This window comes from Nasonia vitripennis, assembly GCF_009193385.2.
Source record: "Nasonia vitripennis strain AsymCx chromosome 4 unlocalized genomic scaffold, Nvit_psr_1.1 chr4_random0004, whole genome shotgun sequence".
NCBI classification, from domain to species: Eukaryota; Metazoa; Arthropoda; class Insecta; order Hymenoptera; family Pteromalidae; genus Nasonia; species Nasonia vitripennis.
The window spans coordinates 1,106,728-1,130,601 of record NW_022279639.1 but is presented as its reverse complement, the minus strand read 5'-3'; the positions used below and the strand labels follow the sequence as shown (position 1 = coordinate 1,130,601).

Genomic DNA, 23,874 nt, shown 5'->3' with positions numbered 1-23,874 from the left:
AACCTACCTTACCATCTGTGATCCCAGGTTACCATACAAGGATTGTAACTTATCAACAACCTCAACAGGATCAAGGTCCAACGGAAATCGATATAACCAAGAAAAATCAACGGAATTCTGCAACGAGACAATAGCCGTTCTCTACGCAAATTCAATCAAACCAGAAAGGATCAAGAGTTAGAAGCGGAAAAAATTTAAATAGATAAAATGGCTACTTTCGATAATTTAGACACTATTAGTAAAGATTCAATTCAGAAAGAGAGAACTTGTAATAGTATTGATAATTTTAACGAATTGATTAGTAATAAAAATGATTTAATTATGCACCTAAATGTTAGAAGTATGAATGCTAATTTTGATAAAGTTAAAATTTTATTTGAGAGTCAGTATCAAACCATCTGTTGTAATATACACTGAATCTGTCGAACAAGTTAATCATAGTATATATGAACTGATAGGATACAATGGGAAATATGACTGCTATTACAACGATAGTAGGTTAAATAAAAATGATGGGGTTATAGTCTTTGTTAATAATAATTTAGTACAAAATACCGAAGTAGTTAAATATGGTAGAATTAAGATTGTAAATACTAGAATTAAGTTAAATAGTAATAGTAATACTGAAATCATCACCCATATACAGATCTCACGAAATACCAAAGACTGAATCTATAATGGATCTGAATAAATACTTAAACAAAAAGAAAAACATCAAAAATCATCTTGTAATTAGCGATTTTAATGTAGATCTGTTAGAATACGATTACATGAGCCAGGAATTTCTGTGCAATTTTCTAGAAAAAGCTTATAAACCTGGATTTGTTGGTGTAACTAGACCACCCATAGGCTTAGCCAAATTATCCTGCATTGACAGTATATTTATAAAAACTAATAACATTGACACAGCCATCGAAATGTTCGCTCCTTGTGGAAGGCAGCTGCCTTAACACCTTAGCAGCTGACCGGGTGATGGGCTTATGAGAGTAGCACTCCCCATAAACGAGCGAAACGCTGCTCTCTAACTAATCAAGCGAACCGCCGTGTTGGCCGTGCGGTGCGACCCGTTAGCCGCCAAAAGGAGAACCTGGGTGGCGAGGCGATCTGAAGTTGCATGCGGAAGTGACCTGACCCATCTTTAGCTTTCGCTGACGTGCGAGACGGGAGGCCGGAATCTAGCCAATTCTGGTCAATCGACTTAGGCGAGAGCGTGATATCGAATGACGTCTGCCATGAATGGGCAAAGAAGATGCCAAAGTCCATCTGTTCGAGCCGAACACGAGGGTGGCAGTGGTCGAAATAGATCAGATTAAGGCCACCGCTCTGCTCAAAAAAGAGAAGATCCGTATCGGCTGGATAAACTGCCGAGTGTGGGTTCACGCGAACCCCACGCGATGTTATCGCTGCTTCGATTACGGACACATAAAGGCGAGATGTAAAGGATCCTACAGGAGCGCCAACTGCTGGAAGTGTGGCGCGAGTGGGCACAAGGCAGCACTATGCACTGTGCCCGACCAACAAAGGAGGTGTTTCTTATGCAAAGACGCTAAGATGGCCGAGGACAAGACTGTGCATGCACCAGGCACCGGTACGTGCGCGGTCTTCCGGGCGGCCTTAAAAGCGGGAAAAACGCAAGGATAATGGCGCGGATACTTCAAGGCAACCTGCACAGAAGTAGGCTCGCCCACGATCTCCTACCACAATTTGTTGCAGAGGAGAAAGCGGACATCCTCCTGATAAGCGAACAGTACACAGATCGAGACACACCTGGCTGGGTGTCCAACGATGCAAGGACCGCCGCAGTCTGGGTGCCCAGGCGCGGAATCGCAGAATCAGGGACGAGGCATGACTACGTACGGGTAAGGGTGGGCCGCATCACTTAATTCAGCGTATATCTCTCACCGAACCTTACTGCGGCGGATTTCGCGATACGACTAGGGGTGCTAGAGGACGCAATAAGAGACGTATCCGGGGAACTCGTTATTGGGGGCGACTTCACCTACGATAGCGCTTCATCATTAAAGTGAAGATAAATGAAACTAGAACGATTGGCTGACCCAATATTATCACGGTCTGGACTACTTTGACGTCGAGGTGTCTTTTAAGTCAGTGAAAAAAATTTTAAGAGAACTTTCAAAAAGTGTGCGAAAAATATATGTTGGAGGTAATGGTACTTGCTACGCAAAATAATACCTCGTCGAATTTTTAATCTTGAGTACGATCAGGAATGTCCGTCTTACGCTCAATTATCGTCTGATGTATACTGTATGCATCACGCTGTTAAAACTTGTGTTCGAATATTAGTTTAATATGCGAAGAGAGAGCGAGAAGGTTCGAGAAGCTTGTCACCTTAAGTTCAAATTCGACGTTTTTCGCTAGCCCGCACGGCACCAATGAGGTTGCCATGGCAACGCGCGCTCGCTCGTTCCTACTCTGTCTCTCTCCGCCTATTTCAGCGGTCTTCTGCCGCTTTCGCTGATTTGTGTTATTCAGTTTTAGTATTGCTGAAGCGCTGTGAAGACTCGCCTCACAGTGTCGACCGTTAAACAATATCGTTTGTTAACGCGTCGGTGCTCTAACACTCTTCTAATACTCTTCAATATTCCATAGTCAAGACATTTGTAATCACACTCTTTTCTTTTCAATAAACATCAATAGTTTGACGGTATACATATACCTTTTCATCTCAAATTTAAAGTGCGTGTTATTATTTTCACATTAATTGTTTTGATCCACAAGTCTCTATCAAAGTCGAGAGACTATAAATATTGGTAGCAGAGCGTGCATTATCGTGGCATTAAGTGTTTTGTGTACGGAAAAGTTTTTTGTTTTTTGCATAGTGAAGGCGTGTTAAAGTACTTCGGCAGCCGTTCGACTATTCGAAGTCGCAACGGTCGGAGAGCGTCCAGAATCTTCCTAGAACTCGCTCTCGCAGTTGGCTGCAAGGGGCCTAGCTGCCTGTTGTTGTTGTAACAATTTAGACGTTTAGACGGTTAGAAATATTTATTTGTTTAGAGGTTAGACGTATTAGAAGTTTAGAGGATTAGAGGTTAGAGGTTTAGAGGCTAGAGGTCAACGGTCAAGATTTGAACTTCGAGGGATGCCAAGAGTTCGCCATTTGGGGCACAACGAGGGGAAATAAGAAGACGGCCATATTGGTACTGCATTCCCGCCAAATTTGGACGACGCGATCAGTACGCAAAGTCATCACAGGAGTCGACGGCACCGGCGTAAACGAGGTTTGAATTTCATTCTCGCTCTTTCTCTCTCGCTTGCTCTGTCTCGCTCTTGCTCACTTGGCGTCGTTAGGCCACGTTGAGGCAGCGACAGAGCGGTGCTTGCTTTTAATATCTCTCTGTCTCTCTCTCTCTCTCTCTCTCTCTCTCTCTCTCTCTCTCTCTCTCTCTCTCTCTCTCTCTCGTTTGTGCATCCGCACTAGCAGCTGTGCGCAGTTCATCGGCTGGCGCAAGCTCGCTCGCTCGACGCGTCGCTCGTTGCTCGGCTCGCCGTCCGGACGGGACGGACATTTTCGCTGTCGTGCGTCGTTAGGCCGCGGGGGCCGCACAACACAGCGCATTTCTTCGCGCATTGGCGTCTCGACGGCCATATTAATTAGTGTCCGTGTTCAGTTCGTTTTATTCGTTCAAGTAGTGTAGGTGTAAATTTAGGCTTTTTGAATTTCGCGCCGCTGCTCGCTCTCCGTTGCGACGTTGGGAGCGCGCGCGCATGCGTCGAGTTGCGCGCCGCCGGCCCCGCTTGCGAGCGCGCGAAGGGCCCGCGCGCGCGGATTCCTGTTCGGACTGCCTAGCGCTTCGCACGTTTGGCTTCCTTACGCTTTTCGATTTTTTTTTGTCTTCTGACGGTGAGCCAGTGACTTGTTCTTCTCAGAGCTATCACTGTTCACCTCGTTCTGCGCCGTGTTGGTAGTGTTTAGCGGAAAATTCGCGATCGCGTCGTTCGCGTGTGTGTATTTGTGCGAGTGTGTGAGTGTGCCTCGAGGCGATAGTCTTAAGGTTTGTTGGCGAAGGTGTCCACGTGTTGTACGTGACTCCTTCGGGGCGAGCGAACAGCGGCAACACCCCTTGTTGCCCTCGTACCAAGCGTCTGGCTCTCCGAGACGTCGGGGCGCGCTTGGTGCACGGTTGCGGACCATCCTATCGCTCCCCAGGCCCGGCTTCCAGACCTCCAGGCCAGGACGGAAGTAGCGGCGGACTACGACGAGGCCTGCTCAACGCCCTCTTCAGCGGCGGTTTTTGCGTTCGTCTTTGCGGTAAGAGAGCTCTCTCTGCGTGCGGAAAAGGTACCTCGCGTCTTAGCGTTTGCGTGCGTTCTTTCACTTGAGTTTTTTCTCTTTTAGAGTCACTGTTCTCTTTCTTTTATTTGTATAGTTTCCCTTTCCTTATTTTCAATAAAGCTTACACTTGCTGAGGCTTTTCCCTCTAAACCGTGAGGGTTTTTACGCCAAAGCAAGTGCTTTTTGTGTACCGCGAAATCGTGTGTGTTAATTAAAAAGAACCCTTCACTCACTCAACCCTTTCCTTTTGTTGGAACTCACTCTGAGTTCTTTCACTCGTTCCAAGATTATTATTCAGTCCGTATGTATGCGGACCCGCGGCGGCACTTAAGTATCGTTTTTATTTTTGTTGACTCGTTCTCTACTCGTAGTTCGATTGATGCTAGAATTTCTGAATCAAGCATTATTCGTATTTGATCGAGTTGGCACTCTGTAACAATGGCTGATGCGGCTGCAGAGTTAGTTAAGCAGAAGCGCATAAGCGGGTTCTTGCTGAATTTCAAACGTAACACGGCAAGATTAGCAGCATCTGCTCGCACGCTGTCGCACATGCGCATGCGTTTGAGTTTGTTAGAGTCATTATTGGTCCGAGTACACTCAAAGGGATCTGGTCTTGCAAGCGAATAGGTCGGCTTTCAAAGGCGAGGCGTACTTCGAGAACGACGAGTATCTCGAAGTTGAGTCAAGTTATGTGGAGAGTAAAGCGGATGTGCTTCAGTCAATTGAAGATTTAGAAATCGCCGCGAGGCCACCGGTAACCGCTGCAGGCGCGCAAAATAATCAGGTCGTACACGCACCACCTGTTCCGGGTCCGTCGGAGTTCGCGAACATGCCGAAATGTCAAATCCCGAAATTTTCTGGAAAAGCCGAGGAATGGGAGACCTTCAAGGAGCAGTTTTCCGTTGACGGGTGCTAGTTTTGAGTTGGCTTGGCAAAAATTGATGCGCAGGTACGATAAACCCACGAGACGCATGCATACGTATATGGAATTGCTGATAGATATGAAACCAGTTAAGCGGAAATCTTCGGGAGAGTTGATCGAGTTACTGGATAAGGCGGAAGCCGCGCTTAAAACCTTCAAGGATGTAGGTTGCCCGTGCGAACATTGAGACAGTTGGCTTATCCATATGGTCGAGCGCAAGTTGGATAATGAGACGCGATAAGGGTGGCGTATTTCGCAAGAGTCGGTGGTACGTTTTTCACCATTTTCAGCTCTCACAAATTTTCTCGAAACTCGTGCGTCCTCGCTTGATCAGGATGCAGATGGTGATGCGGAGATGCCTACCAAACAATCTAGTCAGAAGGGTGATGGTTCGAACCGTTCGTCTCGGCGTGAGTCAGTCTCAGCCAACGCAACTAGCACGTCGTTTGCTAAAGGCAATCGCAATGCCTCTGTAAAATGCAGCTTATGTAGGGGTCCTCATCAGCTTCAAGCGTGTCCAAGGTTCAATGGTATGTCGACTTCCGCTTGTTTTGAACATTGTAAAAAAGAGAGATTGTGTTTCAATTGTTTGAGATCTGGACATTTTTTGGCTGATTGCACCTCTCTGAATCGTTGCGCCAATTGTAAGGGCAGACACCACACGAAGATTCACTCGGAACGACAACAAGGAGGAGAGGCTGCGGATTCTTCAAATTCAACAGGTCAGAAGGGCTCTTCTAGCGCGCCTGGCAAGTCAAGTATGCTGGAGGTATCAGCAAGTACAACAGTGGTGGGTAGGACCTGGTTGATGGCCACAGCCAAGGTCTTACTTCAATCCGTAGATGGTAATTCGATGTACGCTAGATGCTTGATTGATCCGTGTGCAGAGGTCTCTTTTGTCGCGCAAAGAGTTGTGCAATGTTTGTCCGCAAAGATTAAGCCTGTTTCTGTGTTTGTGGTTGGTCTCGGTACAGGTCCTTCTGCGGTGTCAAAGGGTGAAGTTTTTCTTCAATTAAAGTCCAGGTTGAACACAGAATTTTGTTTGGAGTTTTCGGCGTTGGTGTTGAGAGAGGTAACGGGATTTTTGCCGCGAGAGGAGGTCGTAGTGTCCAATTGGGATCACATCAGGGGCTTGCAGCTTGCTGATTCAGATTTTGCTTGCTCAAAGCGGATAGACTGCGTGCTCAGCGCAGAGGTGTACGCTGCTGTCATTCGGCCAGGGCTCAGAGTTGGTGCAACTGATACTCCTGTTGCTCAGGAGACCGTTTTTGGGTGGATTTTGACGGGTAGAGCGCCTTCTGCTCCTGAGTCTGATAGAGCTCAGAGCGCTCAGGCCTGTCATGTGGAAGTAGAGCCATCAATTTCGACGTTAATAGAGAGGTTTTGGGAAATGGCGGAGATTTCCACCTCTAAAATTTTGTCCGAGGAGGATAAGTATTGCGAAAATTATTTCGCAGATACTGTTTATCGGGATTCCAAGGGCAGATTTGTCGTTCGCTTGCCATTCTCTGAGAGGTTGTCAGAGGTTTCTTTTGCACACACGAGGCAGATTGCTGTGGCATGTTTGCTCCGCTCAGAGAAGCGTCGAGCGCAGGATTCGATAGTAGATAGTGCCTATAGGAAATTCATGGAGGAGTATTTGACTTTAGGTCATATGGAGCCTGTAAATAGTTCGTATCGAAAGGACAATACGTTCTATTTTACTCATCACTCAGTTTACTCGGCTGAGGTGGGGCCGGAAGGCAAATTTCGTGTGGTTTTTAATGGTTCCTGTGGAAAAATATCGCTGAACGACGTTCTTTTAACGGGTCGCAAATTGCAGTCGGATGTCACGATTATTATTTCGATGTGGAGATTTTCGAAGATTGTATTTACGGCTGATATCGTCAAGGAGTTTAGGCAGATCCTCATTCACCCAGATGACGTTGATTGGCAAAGAATAGTCTGTCGATTTGACGTTTCGAAGCCTATCGAAGATTATAGGTTGTTGACGGTTACGTATGGTACGCGCTCCACTCCATACCTCTCAATTCGAACTCTTCTTCAGCTAGCGAGTGAGGGAAGTATAGAGTTTCCCATAGCTGCGCAGGTGCTCAGACACAATATGTATGTAGATGATGCGTTTGTAGGCGCTGACAATGAGTCTGAGGCCATTGAGATTCGGAATCAGCTGATCAAGCTTCTGTCATCAGCAGGTATGGAGTTGGGTAAATGGGCGTCAAAAAGTTCGGCTATCGTGGAGGATATCCAGGCGGAAAAGCAAAAAGAGTTCGCTGTCGAGTGGGATGAGGCAGTTTCTGCTTTGGGCCTAAAATGGACACCATTGAGCGATTCGTTTCGTTTCGAGGTTAAGATTCCAGTTTCGCCAAAGGTTGTGTCAAAGAGATCGATTCTGTCAGAGATTTCGAGGTTGTGTGATCCACTTGGTTGGTTGTCACCTGTATTAGTCAGGGCCAAACTCATGCTCCAGGATTTGTGGATTAATGGTATCGACTGGGACTCACCTCTCACAGGAGAACTTCTAGATCAGTGGCAAGCATTGAGGTTTGATCTTCCTGACTTGGCTCAATTGCGAATTCCTCGTTGGTTTGGCTCTTCTTCGCAAACATCATCGGAGTTGCATGGATTTTCTGACGCATATATGGTAATACCAGGGCAGAGATCGGCGTTGATTATGTCGAAGACTAAAGTAGCCCCTATTAAGACGGAGAGTTTGCCTCGATTGGAGTTGTGTGGCTCGGTGTTGTTAGTTAGATTGTTGAAGCACCTTTTAAATCGACTTTTATTGAAGCCTGTATCAGTGCACTGCTGGACAGACTCCAAGGTAGTTTTAGATTGGTTGAATGGTCACCCATCGAGATGGCAGACTTTCGTGGCAAACAGAGTGAGTGAGGTGATCACTACTCTGCCTGGGGTGCAATGGCGTCATGTTAAGTCCGAAAACAATCCAGCGGATTGCGCAACTCGAGGGTTTTCGTCGGAGCAGCTTCAGCAGTCTTCCCTGTGGTGGGAGGGACCTGAGTGGATCAGGAATGATTGGAGGAAGGTAATTGATAGATTGCCCATGGATGTTTCGCTAGATGTAGTAAATGCACAGTTTGCTGTTGAGAAGAAGGTTGACGAGAATCAGGAACCACAATCGCTGTCTTATTTGGAGAAGTTTTTGAGTTTTCCAAAGATGTTGCGGATTTTGGCATGTGCTTACAGGTGGCGTTCGAATGCGGTCAAGCCCAGAGGAAGTCGCTGCACTGGTCATTTTACTGTTGAGGAGATGGAGGCTGCTCGAGTCGGTCTGATTCGTTATGTGCAAAGTCAGCACTACGAGGAGGAATTGCGGTGTCTCAGAAGTAAGCAACGGTTGTCATCTCGCAGTCACTTGCTGCGACTTGTACCATTTATTTGTCCACAGGGCTTGCTCCGAGTTGGAGGCCGATTGCAGCATTCGTTCTTGCAGTTCGATGAGAAGCGCTCGATTATACTGCCAGCATCTAGTATTACAGTCAAGAGGTTGATTGAGGAGGTACATCGTCAGACTCTTCATGGAGGCGTTCAGCTGATGCTCAGTTCCCTCAACAGGACGTATTGGATTTCACGTGAGTTAAGAGTTGTACAGGGAGTTTATCGGCGCTGCCATAGATGTATTCGCTACGCTGCTCAGAGTGTACAGCAGCAAATGGCACCGCTTCCATCATATCGAGTTACTCCCCAGCGAGTTTTCGCATACACCGGTCTGGACTATGCGGGACCGTTTCCAATATTGTTCTCCAAGGGCAGAGGTGCCAAGTCTACAAAGGGATATATAGCGATCTTTGTGTGTATGGTTGTTCGAACCGTTCATATTGAAGTTGTGTCACCGCTCGGCGTGGACTTTGTAGGATGGTATTCAGCGACAACGGCACCAACTTCAAGGGTGCAGCCACAGAAACTGACAAGTTATTCCAACGGGCTTCATCAGTATCGCAGGAGGTGGCAGCTGCATTGGCGAAGGACGGTATAGTATGGTCATTTATACCTCCTAGAGCTCCTCATTTCGGAGGACTATGGTAGTCGGCAGTGAGAAGTTTTAAGCATCACTTCAAACGTGTCATTGGAGATACGTCATTAACGTTCGAGGGAATGTCGACAGTTGCTGCTCAGATCGAGGCATGCTTAAATTCTTGGCCGCTCTGCCCACTGAGCTCTGAGTCCACTGATTCGGTGGCGCTTACGCCTGGACACTTTCTTGTGAACGCTCCTCTCAATGTATTACCCGAACCCTTTGAAGACGTGAATCTAAAATCTCGCACTTGCAGGTGGAAGCTACTCTCGGTTATGAGAAACCATTTCTGGTAGCGATGGCGACTGGAGGTTTTGCATCATTTACAGCAGAGAAACAAGTGGCTGACTCCTGGACGACAGTTGGTCGTGGGCGACTTGGTGCTTCTGAGGGACGAGCTCTGCCCTCCATCCAACCGCAGAGATTTTACACACAACACCTACACTGTAAACTCACTTAGCTCGTAAATATGATCAGGAATGTCCGTCTTACGCTCAATTATCGTCTGATGTATACTGTATGCATCACGCTGTTAAAACTTGTGTTCGAATATTAGTTTAATATGCGAAGAGAGAGCGAGAAGGTTCGAGAAGCTTGTCACCTTAAGTTCAAATTCGACGGTTTTCGCTAGCCCGCACGGCACCAATGAGGTTGCCATGGCAACGCGCGCTCGCTCTTACCTACTCTGTCTCTCTCCGCCTGTTTCGCTAGCGGTCTGCTGCCGCTTTCGCTGATTTGTGTTATTCAGTTTTGGTATTGCCGAATAGCTGTGAGGACTCGCCTCACAGTGTCGACCGTTAAACAATATCGTTTGTTAACGCATCGGTGCTCTAACACTCTTCTAATACTCTTCAATTTTCCATAGTCAAGACATTTGTAATCACACTCTTTTCTTTTCAATAAACATCAATAGTTTGACGGTATACATATACCTTTTCATCTCAAATTTAAAGAGCGTGTTATTATTTTCACATTAATTGTTTTGATCCACAAGTCTCTATCAAATTCGAGAGACTATAAATAACTTGTCATAGTAATTATCGATGCGCTTTGAATAACACTTATAGGTTTAAATCGTGGCTATCTGTGCGTGCTTCCAAAAAACCTATTCGGAACACTTTAAGCAATCTTTGCAATGGACAGTCTTCATATACTAAAGAATCTATCGAAAATTCGCTTGCACACTGTCGGTGTATTTCCAGCTGATCAGATACCAAAGGTGTGGACAAAACCGGCAACGTTTCTTACATTGTACCTGAATATATTTAATAGTTTAATTTATTTTTTAAACAATTTAGAAAAAATATAACCAAATAATTGTATTTTTCATTTTTTCAAAAATTAATGTGGTTTCCGACCCCTTAATCGATTAAGAAAAAGTTGTAAACATTTTTGCTGGAATAATATTCGACTACAGAGCAATTCTTTCAATGTATGTCAATATTGCATCATGTTTTTGGGCTTCAAGAAATATCTCAAAAATTTTTCAGAAAATCTGCAAAGTAGTTTTAGAAATATTACTGTATACATACAAACACACTCACACAACAACTGTTGGACCGGATAGTACAGGAAACTGTAGGAAGAAAACCGGTACTGATAGCTGGCGATTTCAACGCCTGGCAGTAAAGTGGAGCAGCCAAAGGACAAACAAAAGAGGACGAGTGCTATTTGAAGCATTCGCCCTCCTTTACTTAGTCTTGGTTAATCAGGTATGTTCTTACACATTTCAAAAAGAAGATGCAGGGTCCACCATAGATCTTACGTTAGTCAGCAGCTGCCTGATTGGCTAAATTAGATCGTAGATGGTGAGCGATCATTACACAAATAGTGACCACCAAGCGGTAATAATAAAGATAAGAATATCAAAGCAGAGATTTAACGGGAGGGCAACAACAAGAAGAGTCGGTTGAAAAACGAAGGAGTATGATAATAACACTCCTGCTGGTTCTAGAAGAAACACAGCTGTTTGAATCTGCGAATAATAAGGTCTAGCAGGTAATGGGAAATATTACCCGAGCCTGCAACGCAACAATACCAAGGAGGGCTCCTAATAATAGACGACCGCCAGTATATTGGTGGGATTAAAAAATTGATGCATCCCGCAAAGATTGTCATCGAACTAGAAGACGGGAACAGCGGGCTCGGAAGAAATACTACAAGAGTAGTCGTGGTAGAGAAAAAGTAGACGCCCTAAATAAAGAAATGAAGGATGCTAAACAGATACTCGAGAAAAAATCCGAGAAAATAAACGACGATGCCTGAAAGAGTTACACGAAGAGGTTGAGCTGGATCCCTGGGAGCGACCGTACCAAGTGGTAATGAAAAAGATAAAGGGAGGTTATATCCCCCCTCCAAAACGCCCGGAATTGCTGGAACGTATTGTGACAATACTGTTTCCTCTTCAACTGGAAGTAACAGCTATTCCTGAAGCCGAAGCAAACGACGAAATCATTCCAACTATCACCACAGAGAAATTACTAGCTGCATGCGAAAGAATTGGGAACAACAAGGCTCCAGGCCTAGATATCATACCCAATATTGCATTTAAACAAGTTATACAGGCACGCCCCGCTGTCTTTGTGAACTTGTACAATTCATGTCTCGAAGAAGAGACGTTTCCTAAGAACCAGAAGAAGCAACGCCTGATGCTACTACTAAAAGGAAATAAGCCACCTGGAGAAGCTACCTCATACAGACTACTCTGTATGCTGGACACCCTGGGCAAGATTTTAGAGCGCATAATCAGCGTTAGAATGGACCAAGTCATTAAAAAACCAGGCGGACTAGCGGAATATTAATACGGATTTAGAAAAAAACGCTCCATTCTTGATGCCGTATGCTTAGTATTCAACACCGCTAGAAATGCAATAGAAGGAAAAAGATGGAAAGCAGGATTCAATAAGCACTGTGCTATTATTACACTGTATTTTAAAAATGCGTTTAACTTAGCCAGCTGGGGCAAGATACACGAGGCACGACAACAAAAAGAGGTACCTGAATATATAAGAAGGATTATGTCTGACTACCTGGAAGACAGAACCTTTTTGTATGTCACAGAGAGCGGCACGAAAACCTATCAAGTAACCGGATGGGTCCCACAAGGGTTAGTGCTTGGCCCATTATTGTGGAACATCACGTACGATGAAGTACTTAGGCGAGAGCTACCCGAAGGGGAAACAGTTGTAGGGTTTGCAGAAGACATTGCAGTAGTGGTAGTAGCAAAGCAAAAGGAATAGGTGACGGAAATTGCTAATGAGGCAGTAGGTACAATCCACGATTGGCTAAAGCAGACTTGAGCTTGCTAGCCATAAAACAGAGGCCATCCTTATATCTAGTAAAAAGAAAATAGAGATAATAACGCTGTCAGTGGGCAGACACGAAATAGACCCTCAGCCGACTATTAAATACCTGGGAATCACAATAGACTCCAGACTAACGTTTAAGCACTATCTTAAGAGGGCGATCAATAAGGCAGCAAGAGTCGGTACTGCACTATAGCGACTAAAGCCAAATGTAAGTGAGCCAACGCAGGGTCAAAGATTACTCCTAGCCAGTGTAACTACATCAATTATGTTATACGGTGCCCCGATATGGGCTGCGACGCTGCCTTCCAGCACAGGTGAGCAACGCCTAGCGCTTCGTATGCGCCAGGATTTTTCTTAAAACGCAGGATTTAGCGCAATCGCCGACGTTTGGAAGAACTTGGGGAGAGGGAAAATAATCACACAAGATAATTCAAGTTTATTGCACATGTATTTCGCCCAGCCCTTCCCTACAATGCGGTGGCTGTAATGCCTCCCACGCACAATGTAGCCACGCAGGGCTCAAACGCAGGCTATACTCGAATAACCTCGCTATAGCGCTCGTCCCGAACCTCTCGCACGCTCTAACGAAGCGCTATCTTCTATCGCTGACTCTATCACTCCTACGCGTGCGCGCGACTCTACTCTTGCTCGGCTGCCGCGGCGCAATAGTCGTAGTCTCTCTCTCTCTCTCTCTCTCTCTCACTCTCTCTCTCTCTCTCTCTCTCTCTCTCTCTCTCTCTCTCTCTGGTGAGTCGCTTTGACAGCTTTTCATTCTGCTCCTACTTTCGCACTGCTTTTCTGCCGCTTCTTGCCTTCGGGCCCTCTTTTGTTGTAGATTGTTGCACGCTCTTTTTTGCAACCTTTACGACGACATATAAATCGCTGAAGGTTGCAATTTATTTTCAACATCTTTTCTGCACAAACTTTCTGCACGGCTTCTAACCTCAAAATCTACTCGGCTCGGCTTGGCTTGGTTTCCCGCTCGCACGGCGTCTCTCTCCGCTCCTAATCAAAATCGAGGAGACATCTACCGCATCGAGGGAGAACTTCTAAGGCGTCTGCACATTGTTTGAGGTCGGTGCTTTCTCGCTCTTTACACTAACGCTCCATCTAGCCGTAAGAGTTATAACACCGACTCTACCACTCCGTCGATAACTTAACATCACATCACGAATTTCTGCTCTACCGACTGCCAGTAAGTTATCGACGAAAATGAGTGAGAACGGCGAAAAGAGCGGGGAAGTGCCTTTTCGGCAATGCGGCAGCTGTAAACAGCCTATTCAGCACATGGAGCCGAAAAGGTGTGCTTTTTGCAAGCTCCATTACCACGTCAAATGTCTGAACACCATCAAGATCAAGACAGTCGTGGTAAACGATAGGCAGTTTATAGCCTGTCCTCCCTGTGCGGACGCTAAGGGTGCCAAAGCGGGGCCCAGGTCAACATCGGCGGCGGGGGTGACTGCGACAACAGCGGCTAAGACCACCCCAAAACAACCGGGGATGAAGAAGACGAGATCGGCACCACCACACTTCACGAAGTACTTCACCAGCTCGCTCACCACCAACCATCGAAGCTGCATTGAAGGACATTCGTGAAGCTCTCGATGACATCCGCAATGCTCATGCGGAAGCCATCCAGACACAAAACATCGTGTCGGAGAGGATCTCGAGAATTGAGCAACGTCTTAGCCCGCTGGAGAAGCGCCTAAAGGCCCTCGATGAGCTGCCTGCACTCAAGACTCGCATACTTAATGCTGAGTCCACCATCACCGAGTTGCAGGCACAAGTCCAAGATCTCTCATCGAGGAGCCCAGCATTGCAGCAGGACAACAACAACAACAGCAACAACAGCAGCAGCGCTGCGGAAATTAGCAGCCTCCGCAGTGAGCTGGCTGAGGTCAAATAACGGCAGGAGCAGACCTCAAATAGTGTTGTTGTAATCACGGGCTTGCACTACACCCGTGAGACCTCGCTGCATCTTCTCGCGTTTGCAGTCATAAACGCGCTTGACTCCACGGTCCTCAGAAGGGACATAGCATCCGTCAGGGTCATGGGTAGGCTCGATGCACCCCGGAACACCGCCAGGAGTGACGGCAGATTGCCACCACTGGCCGTCACCCTCTCGTCGAGTGCACTAGCACGAGCAATCGTCGTTGCCAAAGCTCGTAAACGCAAGCTCCACACCAACGAGCTGGACGCAACCGTGATGGAGGAGGCCAAAGCTCTGAGCCCTGACCACCAAGGGCTCATAAACATCAATGAGCTACTCCCCACCGACGTCCACAAGCTGCGTTCACGGGCTAGGCTGGAAGCCAAGAGGAGGCAGGGCTGCCGAACGTTCGTCAGGGACGGGAGACTGTTCGTCCGCTGCAACGATGACAACGAGCGTGCCACCGTCATTACCACCGACGCCGAGCTGGATAATTTTTTAGCTCGGATCCCGCTCGCCGTAAACATCACTCCACAATGAAGCTGCCACACATACATTTCATCCCACCACGTCCGCCATCAAGCTCATCCGCCGTGTCTTCATCGGGTTCTAAGGTATCTCTGTCTGAAGGTCTAAGGATCTGTCATTTTACTGCGAACTCTCTCACGGGTCACATTGAGATGATCAGGCTCTTTTTATCCACTCGCTCTTTATTCCACGTAATAGTTGTTACTGAGACCTGGCTAAGCGAGAAGGTGACATGCAGCCCTTCGCTGGATGATTACCTGCTCTACAGACGAGACAGAAACAGAAACGGTGGTGGTGTGGCCCTCTATATACACAAATCTCTGACGGTTAGTGTTATTTCAAGATCCGACGGTGAATGGTCCGGCAAGCCAGGCAAGCCTGAATACCTCTTTTGTGAGATATCGGCCAAGGGAGTTTCTCCCATCTTCGTGGGGGTTGTGTATCGTCCACCTCATGCTCCTTTTTTCCATGCTCTAACTTTATTAACGAACTAACAACTCACATGCACAACTACTCCACGAAGGTTATAATGGGGGACTTTAACTCTGACCAACTATCCTCATCTGAAGATGCCAATTTCATCAGGGCCTTCATTGATGAGAATTCCCTTTCGTCCGTTCCCTATGGTGCCACGCACCATAAACAGGGTTCTGATACCTGGCTTGATCTGTGCCTAATCGACGAGCAGGATCGCCTGCAGTCATACTGGAAGACAGACGCACCTTTCATCAACGGACACGACCTTATCACGGCCACTCTCGACGTACAGATTCCACGCTACGTACCAAATACATACTCATACAGAAACTTTAAAGGAATCAGCGCTGAGAAGCTGAGAAACTTTCTTAGCGAATGTGACTGGCCGAATGTGTTTACAGATTAGCTAGAAACTATTCTCACAAACAAGTCGAGGAGGCCAGGCTGAATTATTACTATTCACGCCTGTCCACCTTGACCGATATTGCTGAGATCTGGAAAGAGCTGGAGAAACTTGGAATTTCTGCCACCAAGGCCCCCTTACCATCTAGATTTACCACAGATGAACTCAACACGCATTTCAGCGCGATCTCAAATGATCCGCTGGCTCCTGCTGTTGAGGATTATCTTGTTACCCTGGAAAGTCTTGACCTCCCGGAACATTTCGAATTCAAACCTATAACGGAATCGGACGTGTTGGCTGCAGTGTCGCACTTTGACACTCAGGCCAGGGGGAGCGACGGCATCCCACAGGTTGTCATCTCAAAAGCTTTGCCGGTTCTTGCTCCCTCACTAAGTCATATTTTCAACCTGTCCCTTAGCGAACCCTGCTTCCCATCTGTCTGGAAATTGTCACTTGTACGCGCACTCAACCAAGTCAGCTCACCAACAGCCCTGACTGATTACCGTCCGATTTCACTTCTCTGCTTTCTTTCCAAGGCTCTGGAGTGGCTAGTGCACAGGCAAGTCTCAGAATACCTTGAATCAAGGCTATTACTAGATAACCTTCAAACAGGCTTCCGCACTGGTCACAGCACTCACAAGGAAAGGTACCCAACCCGAACTCACCGATTTTGATGATTTTCATATATGTTGTAGAACATAAAAAAATAAGAGACACGTATTTTTTTTTATCGGCTAATTTTCACTTTTAAGGGGTAAAAACCTCCCCTAAAGTTAACCCCCAAAAAGCGTTTTTTTTAAATATCTCGGCTTAAAATTAATATTTTTCAATGAAACAAATTGGAGGTTATTTCTTACAAAAAGAGCAAGTATTTCATGGTGATTTGAAGAGTAAGGGTAGCATCCCCTATTTTTTAGGGGTTGAAAACATATATTTTTTGGCATAATTTTATAATAAAAATGTTTAAACCGACTAAAAAAAATTGGAAAAAATGTTTAAACATCCTTAATAACAAAATTTAGTTGACGTCTTTCGGTGTTTTCATAAATATTGTCCCTAAGGGGGTAAACCACCCCTAACACAAAATAACTGTAAATATGTAATTCAATACATAATATTTCGTAGAAAGTTTGTATATAGAGGTTTTCGAGGTCGCTGATTACAAATCTGTTATCAGATTTTGAAAATTCAAAATGGCGGATCCAATATGGCGGACGGAAATATCGAAAAAAAATTTTATATAATAAAAAAGTTTTAAACGACTAAAAAATTTGGAAAAAAATTTGTAAACATCTATAATAAACAAATTAAGTTTTTCGGTTTTTTCATAGATACTTCCCCTTAGGGGGGTAAACCACCCCTAACACAAAATAACTATAAGTATACTTCAATCCATAATATTTTGTAGAAGGTTTGTATATAGGGGTTTTCGAGATCGCTCTTTACAAATCTGATATCAGATTTTAAAAATACAAAATGGCGAAACCAATGTGGTGGACGAAAATGTCGAAAAAAAATTTTAACTTTCAAAAAAACTTGTTTACAAATGTTTGATCTTTGTAGCCTGTACATGTGAACTAAAGAGTCTTAAACCCTAAACCCCTAAAGAAAAAATAGGCTAAATGGTTGTCCTTTTTAACCAAACCACCTCAAGTTCCTAAATTTGTAAACAAGAAAATTCTGTGTGTGAAGCAGTTTTATAATTTCCGTAGAAATTGTTATCAGAATGTTATTGAAATTCCTTTATTGTAAATTCAACTTATAATGTATTTTTGTTTATAATATTAGAGTATAATAATAATCTACAATCTTTTATCTTTTGCCATAGTGCATTTTTTGTATTGAGCATAAAATATATTATTTTACGATGTTTTTACAATAATGGTAGTCCTCATAAAAGTGTTTAAAGCACAATGCTTTTTTGCACCAACCACATCGTACAATTGCAATGTTTGTGCACCCTTCTATTTCACAATGTGTTGCACAAGACTTTCCAAAACTGAAATCTATAGGATTATCAAATTTATCTGGTTTTTCATTGACGTAACCGCTTTTATACCAGGAATATTTAAACAAATCTATATATCTCGGTGAAGACAGTTGGTTGTGAACCAATGATTGAAGTTTAATTATATTATTTCTCACATGTAAATTCATATCATGATCCATTAACATTACATTATCAGAAAATGTTCGGACAAAGTTTTTCCAAATACCGAATCATATTGAGTAATAGTACAAGTAATAGTATTGAGTGATGGCCTACATAGGGATAAAATATTTTTTCCAACCAGATTTTGAAGTGATCTGCAATTAAACGACTTACTAATTAACTGATCAACGATATTACAATGTAAAAATTGTTATTAGTCCCCTTACTTGTTGTTAATTTTCCAGATTTGGATGCTTCCACGTACACGTTTTCTGGTCTAAATATGTTTTGTTCTACAATAGGGCCAAACTTGCCACTTGGTTCCTTTAAAACAAGAAATAGCGGTGACAACAGTTGTCCAGTAGCTGATATTAGTGGCTGTATAGTATAACTATGCGTTGTTGCTGAAATTGACTGTACCAGACATTGCACTTGCTTTTCTCCTTCTACTGCTAATGTTCTTCCAGAATGCATTTCTAGCTGAAATCCGCTCTGATCTGTATTATACAAATTTTCGAGTCCAATCCTTGGTATACACGATTTAACGTCATCGATAAATGCTTCAGCTTTAGCCGTAAGTTCTGCACTACTTTCTAGTGTTTTTCTTGTTATGAACTTATTTATTTTCCTAGAAACTATTCGGTGTGCTTGCTTAAATTTGAGTAACCAATGTTTAGAAGCTTTGAATCTAATATCATCAAAACCAATTTCTTTTTTAGCTTCTAAGGCCCATCGAATTATATCTTCATCATGGATAATTGAACCACTGTCGAGAGCTGCTTGAAAATTATCCAGGGTATACTGACAAATTTGTGCTACTTTTTCTCTATACGTGCCACCTTTATTAATTGAATGAGCCCAACGACGTAGCTGACTAATAGATGATACTTTTTTGAATCTGTTTTGCACTGTTTTGAGACTTAAATTTTGCTTCGTTTTGCTACTTCTCCAAAATTCTACAGCTCTTTTTTTGTATTCAAAATCTAGTTCTTCATTATCTGCTGTACATTGATTTGTTGGTGCTATATCCGGATCAGGAAAATGATGTTGCACTTCATCTTCAATTATTTCCGCATTATGGTCTTTATACTCTTCTTGAAAATCCAAAGAGTCATCAGTAATCATTTCTACATCGTTGAAATCATGTGTTGCATCTATTAAAATTTCTTTTATTTTTTCGGCCAACTCTGTTTCGTGATAATTCGTGACACTATCTGGTATGTTTAACGCTTGAAAGTATGCTAATAATAAGTTTAGAACGTTTAACGGATTAATTTTCATTTTTCAATCTAAAATGAAAACAAGCGGTAAAATTTATACAAGCTGTGTTTTTGCATGTAAGGCACGACTGCTACATTTCTACCAGAATAAAACGAGTGAATGTAAATTGAATCAAATCATTAATTTATGCATTGGAGAAGAATTCTCGTTCCACTTTGTGATGTTCGGAAAACTCTATTTTTGGTTTTATTCAACTTTTATTCACTTTGAAATTGAATAATGTAAATCTATATAAAATCACTAAAGAAAATTTTCTACAACTGTATGATACCACTGACAAACAAAAAGACGTACTATTCGTACTTTCCGGCATCGAACTAGAATACCTACAAAACTCACTCACTGCCTAAAAAATAACACAGGCAGCTGAGGTAAACACTCGATGAAAACAATCTAAAAAAAGAACATACTGATTCGCACATATTGTCAACAACTTTTATGAGTGAAAGACATTTATCTGTGGAATTATCATTGAATGTACGATAACATTCATTAAACTAATGAATGCATATAAAATTCCCTTTCAATAACAACGTGTTCTTTAATTGCAAATGAAGTTCGAGTATTAATATTCTTTTATGTATTTTTACCAATAACAAAAATTATCATAGTAATATAATAATAATAATAATAAGAAGAAGAATAAGCATAATTGCAATAGCAATAATAACAGTAATACTGATAATAGCAATGATAATGAAAAATAATAATAATAATTAGAATAATATTTATTATTAAATTTAGATTTTTTGATAAATTCATTAAATCGTAGCAAATAGTATTATTATGGAATTCCAGACTGTAAATATTTTACTATAGATACAATAATCATTACTTCGAGAATTCATCTAAATAACTTTCGGCTTAGGAAATAATTGTAACAATGAAAAACTCCCAAGTTTGACAACATTAAATTTTATTACAAGACGCAAAAGAGTTTGATAAACTAATTTTATTAACCTATGTTTTTTCATTTGCAAAAAAGTGTGGACTTTTTGAATTTATAAAATTATATAATTATGCAATTTATGAAATACTTGTGTCTACGGTAAAGCATAGGCCTTCGGCTTGTCTGGAGGTTAGGGGTTTGGAGTCGTTTGGTTAAAAAGCACAACCATTTAGCCTATTTGTTCTTTAGGGGTTTAGGGTTTAAGGCTCTTTAGTTCACATGTACAGGCTACAAAGATCACACATTTGTAAACAAGTTTTTTTGAAAGTTAAAATTTTTTTTGGTGGTTGGGGTACCCTAAGGGGAAGTATCTATGAAAAAACCGAAAAACTTAATTTGTTTATTATAGATGTTTACAAATTTTTTCCAAATTTTTTAGTCGTTTAAAACTTTTTTATTATATAAATTTTTTTTTCGATATTTCCGTCCGCCATATTGGATCCGCCATTTTGAATTTTCAAAATCTGATAACAGATTTGTAATCAGCGACCTCGAAAACCTCTATATACAAACTTTCTACGAAATATTATGTATTGAATTACATATTTACAGTTATTTTGTGTTAGGGGTGGTTTACCCCCTTAGGGACAATATTTATGAAAACACCGAAAGACGTCAACTAAATTTTGTTATTAAGGATGTTTAAACATTTTTTCCAATTTTTTTTAGTCGGTTTAAACATTTTTATTATAAAATTATGCCAAAAAATATATGTTTTCAACCCCTAAAAAATAGGAGATGCTACCCTTACTCTTCAAATCACCATGAAATACTTGCTCTTTTTGTAAGAAATAACCTCCAATTTGTTTCATTGAAAAATATTAATTTTAAGCCGAGATATTTAAAAAAAACGCTTTTTGGGGGTTAACTTTAGGGGAGGTTTTTACCCCTTAAAAGTGAAAATTAGCCGATAAAAAAAAATACGTGTCTCTTATTTTTTTATGTTCTACAACATATATGAAAATCATCAAAATGGGTGAGTTCGGGTTGGGTACCTTTCCTTGTCAGTCTGGTCTAATTAAGCTAACTGATGATGCCAGAGCTGGGATAAACAAAAAGAAAGTAACACTACTCCTTCTCTTTGACTTTAGCAAGGCGTTTGACACTGTGTGTCACGTCAGGCTCCTGAGAAAGCTATCCACCTTCGGCTTCTCAAAGCAAGTCATCCGCTGGTTTGCCTCCTACCTCTCTGGTAGAGAGCAGGCCGTCGTTGGTGACAATAACGAACGTTCTTCTCCTCGGCGTCTCAACATCGGCGTCCCGCAGGGGTCCGTTCTGGGTCCACTGCTGTTTGCATTGTACATCAATGACATCGATTTCTGCCTTGATACCGATGTTTTCCATCTCATCTACGCGGAGGACTTGCAAATTTACAGTCAATGCCACCTCGAAGAGCTTGATTCTTTATCAAACAAGATGAGTGCCAATGCTGAGAGGATTACTGGTTGGGCTGCACAGAATAAGCTAAAACTTAATGTTGCTAAAACTAAAGCAATTGTACTGGGCTCTCCCTACTACATAAACGCATTACCCTCAACAGCTAACACTTTCATTAACATAGGGGGTGCCCAGGTCAGCTTTGAATCTTCCGTGCGTAATCTGGGATTGGTGCTCGACTCTAAGCTTACGTGGAGGGAGCATATTACACAAGTGTGTAAGCGTGCTCACACGCTAATGTACAGGCTTTACTTTTTCAGGAAAAGCACCAATCTCAGGTTGCGCAAGCACTTAGTGCAGGCCCTCCTGTTTCCTCTTATAGACTATTGTTCTCTCATATACTGTGACCTGACGCAAGAACTCAACCTAAAATTTCAGAGGCTCGTGAATACAGCAATTCGGTACATCTATGGTGTAAGAAGAGATGAGCACATCTCCCCCATACAGGCGGGAGTTGCAGTGGCTAACCACTGCCGGACGCAGGAAGTATTTCACTGCTTGTTTCCTAAGAAAAATGTTTAACTCAGCCGTACCATCATACGTACTGGCATACTTTGACTTCTGCGTGACACTTCGGCCTGTTAGGGGGGAGGTGATACCTCTGGATATTCCGACATTCGCGACGGAGACGCTGAGGAACTCGTTTCATATCAGCGCCTCATACCTATGGAACAACCTACCATCTCACATTCGTAACACTACATCTGTCTCAGGTTTCAAGAGACTAGCTAAAGAGCACTTTCTCGAGCTTGAAAATACAAACACTTGAATCTCTTGTACACATTCACGCAAACGCACACACTCACCCACTCTCGCTTAACCCATCTTCACATTATCATACTATCACAATACACATTTTTGCTGTACTACTACTCCTGCTGTATACAATTTATCGTACAACATATTGTACGCCAAATAAATCTAATAAATCTAAAAAATCTAAAATCTCTCTCTCTCTCTCTCTCGCTGGTGAGTACAGTTGACAGCTCTGCTGATCCATCATTTTTTTGTACTGCTTTTCTGCTGCTTCCTGCCTTCGGGCCCTCTTCTGTTGTAGATAGTTGCACGCTCCTTTTTGCACGTCGATACATAAAACACCATCAACATCAAAACTATCGTGGTGAACGGCAGGCAGATTATAGCCTGTCCCCCATGTGCAGACAACAGCAATGCCAAGGGTGCCAAACTGAGGACTAAATCCACCTCTGCCACAACATCAGCAACGGGAGTAACTGCAACAGCAGCAGCAGGCAAGAATACTCCCAAACAACGACAGCCGGTGAACAAGAAGACGAGGTCAGCACCACCATCAGCCAACACGTCGAGAAATCCCCCACCAACCCGCTCGGCCGGTGTAACAACACCTACGCCGTCCGTTGAGGCCGCTTTGGGGGACATTCGCGGAGCACTGGACGACATACGCAATGCTCAAATGGAGGCTCTCAAGACCCAGAACATCGTGTCGGAGAGGATTTCTAAAATTGAGCAGCGTCTGGGCCCGCTGGAGAAGCGACTTAAGGCCCTCGATGAACTACCTGCACTCAAAACTCGCATACACAATGCTGAGTCCACCATCACCGAGCTGCAGACACAAATCCAAGATCTGTCATCGAGGAGCCCGACAATGCAGCAGGACAACGGCAGCACTGTGCCCAACACTGCGGAGATTTGCAGCCTACGCAGTGAATTGGCCGAGGTCAAGAGGCGCCAGGAGCAGACCTCGAACTGTGTGGTCGTTGTCACGGGTTTGCACTATACCCGTGAAACCTCGCTGCACCTCCTCGCTTTCTCAGTTGTGAACGCGCTTGACTCCACGGTCCTCAGAAGGGACATAGCATCAGTCAGGACCATGGGGAGGCTTGATGCAACCAACAGCTCTGCCAGGGGTGACGGCAGACTGCTACCATTAGCCGTCACCTTATCTTCAAGTGCGCTTGCACACTCGATCGTCATCGCCAAAGATCGGAAACGCAAGCTGCACACCAGCGAATTGGACGCCACCTTGCTGGAGGAAGCTAAAGCTCTGAGCCCTGACCATCAAGGGCTCGTAAACATCAACGAGCTGCTCCCCTCTGACGTCCACAAGCTGCGTTCGAGAGCCAGGCTAGAGGCCAGGAAGAGGCAGGGTTGCCGAACATTTATCAGAGATGGGAGACT

At 43.6% G+C, this 23,874-nt stretch overlaps 1 protein-coding gene across 19 annotated transcripts in view; it reads right to left on the bottom strand.

Moving 5' to 3' along the window:
- The window catches only part of LOC100117353 (kinesin-like protein KIF13A), a 1,179,147-nt gene that overhangs the window by 484,843 nt on the left and 670,430 nt on the right, over positions 1–23,874 (bottom strand). The window lies entirely within an intron of this gene.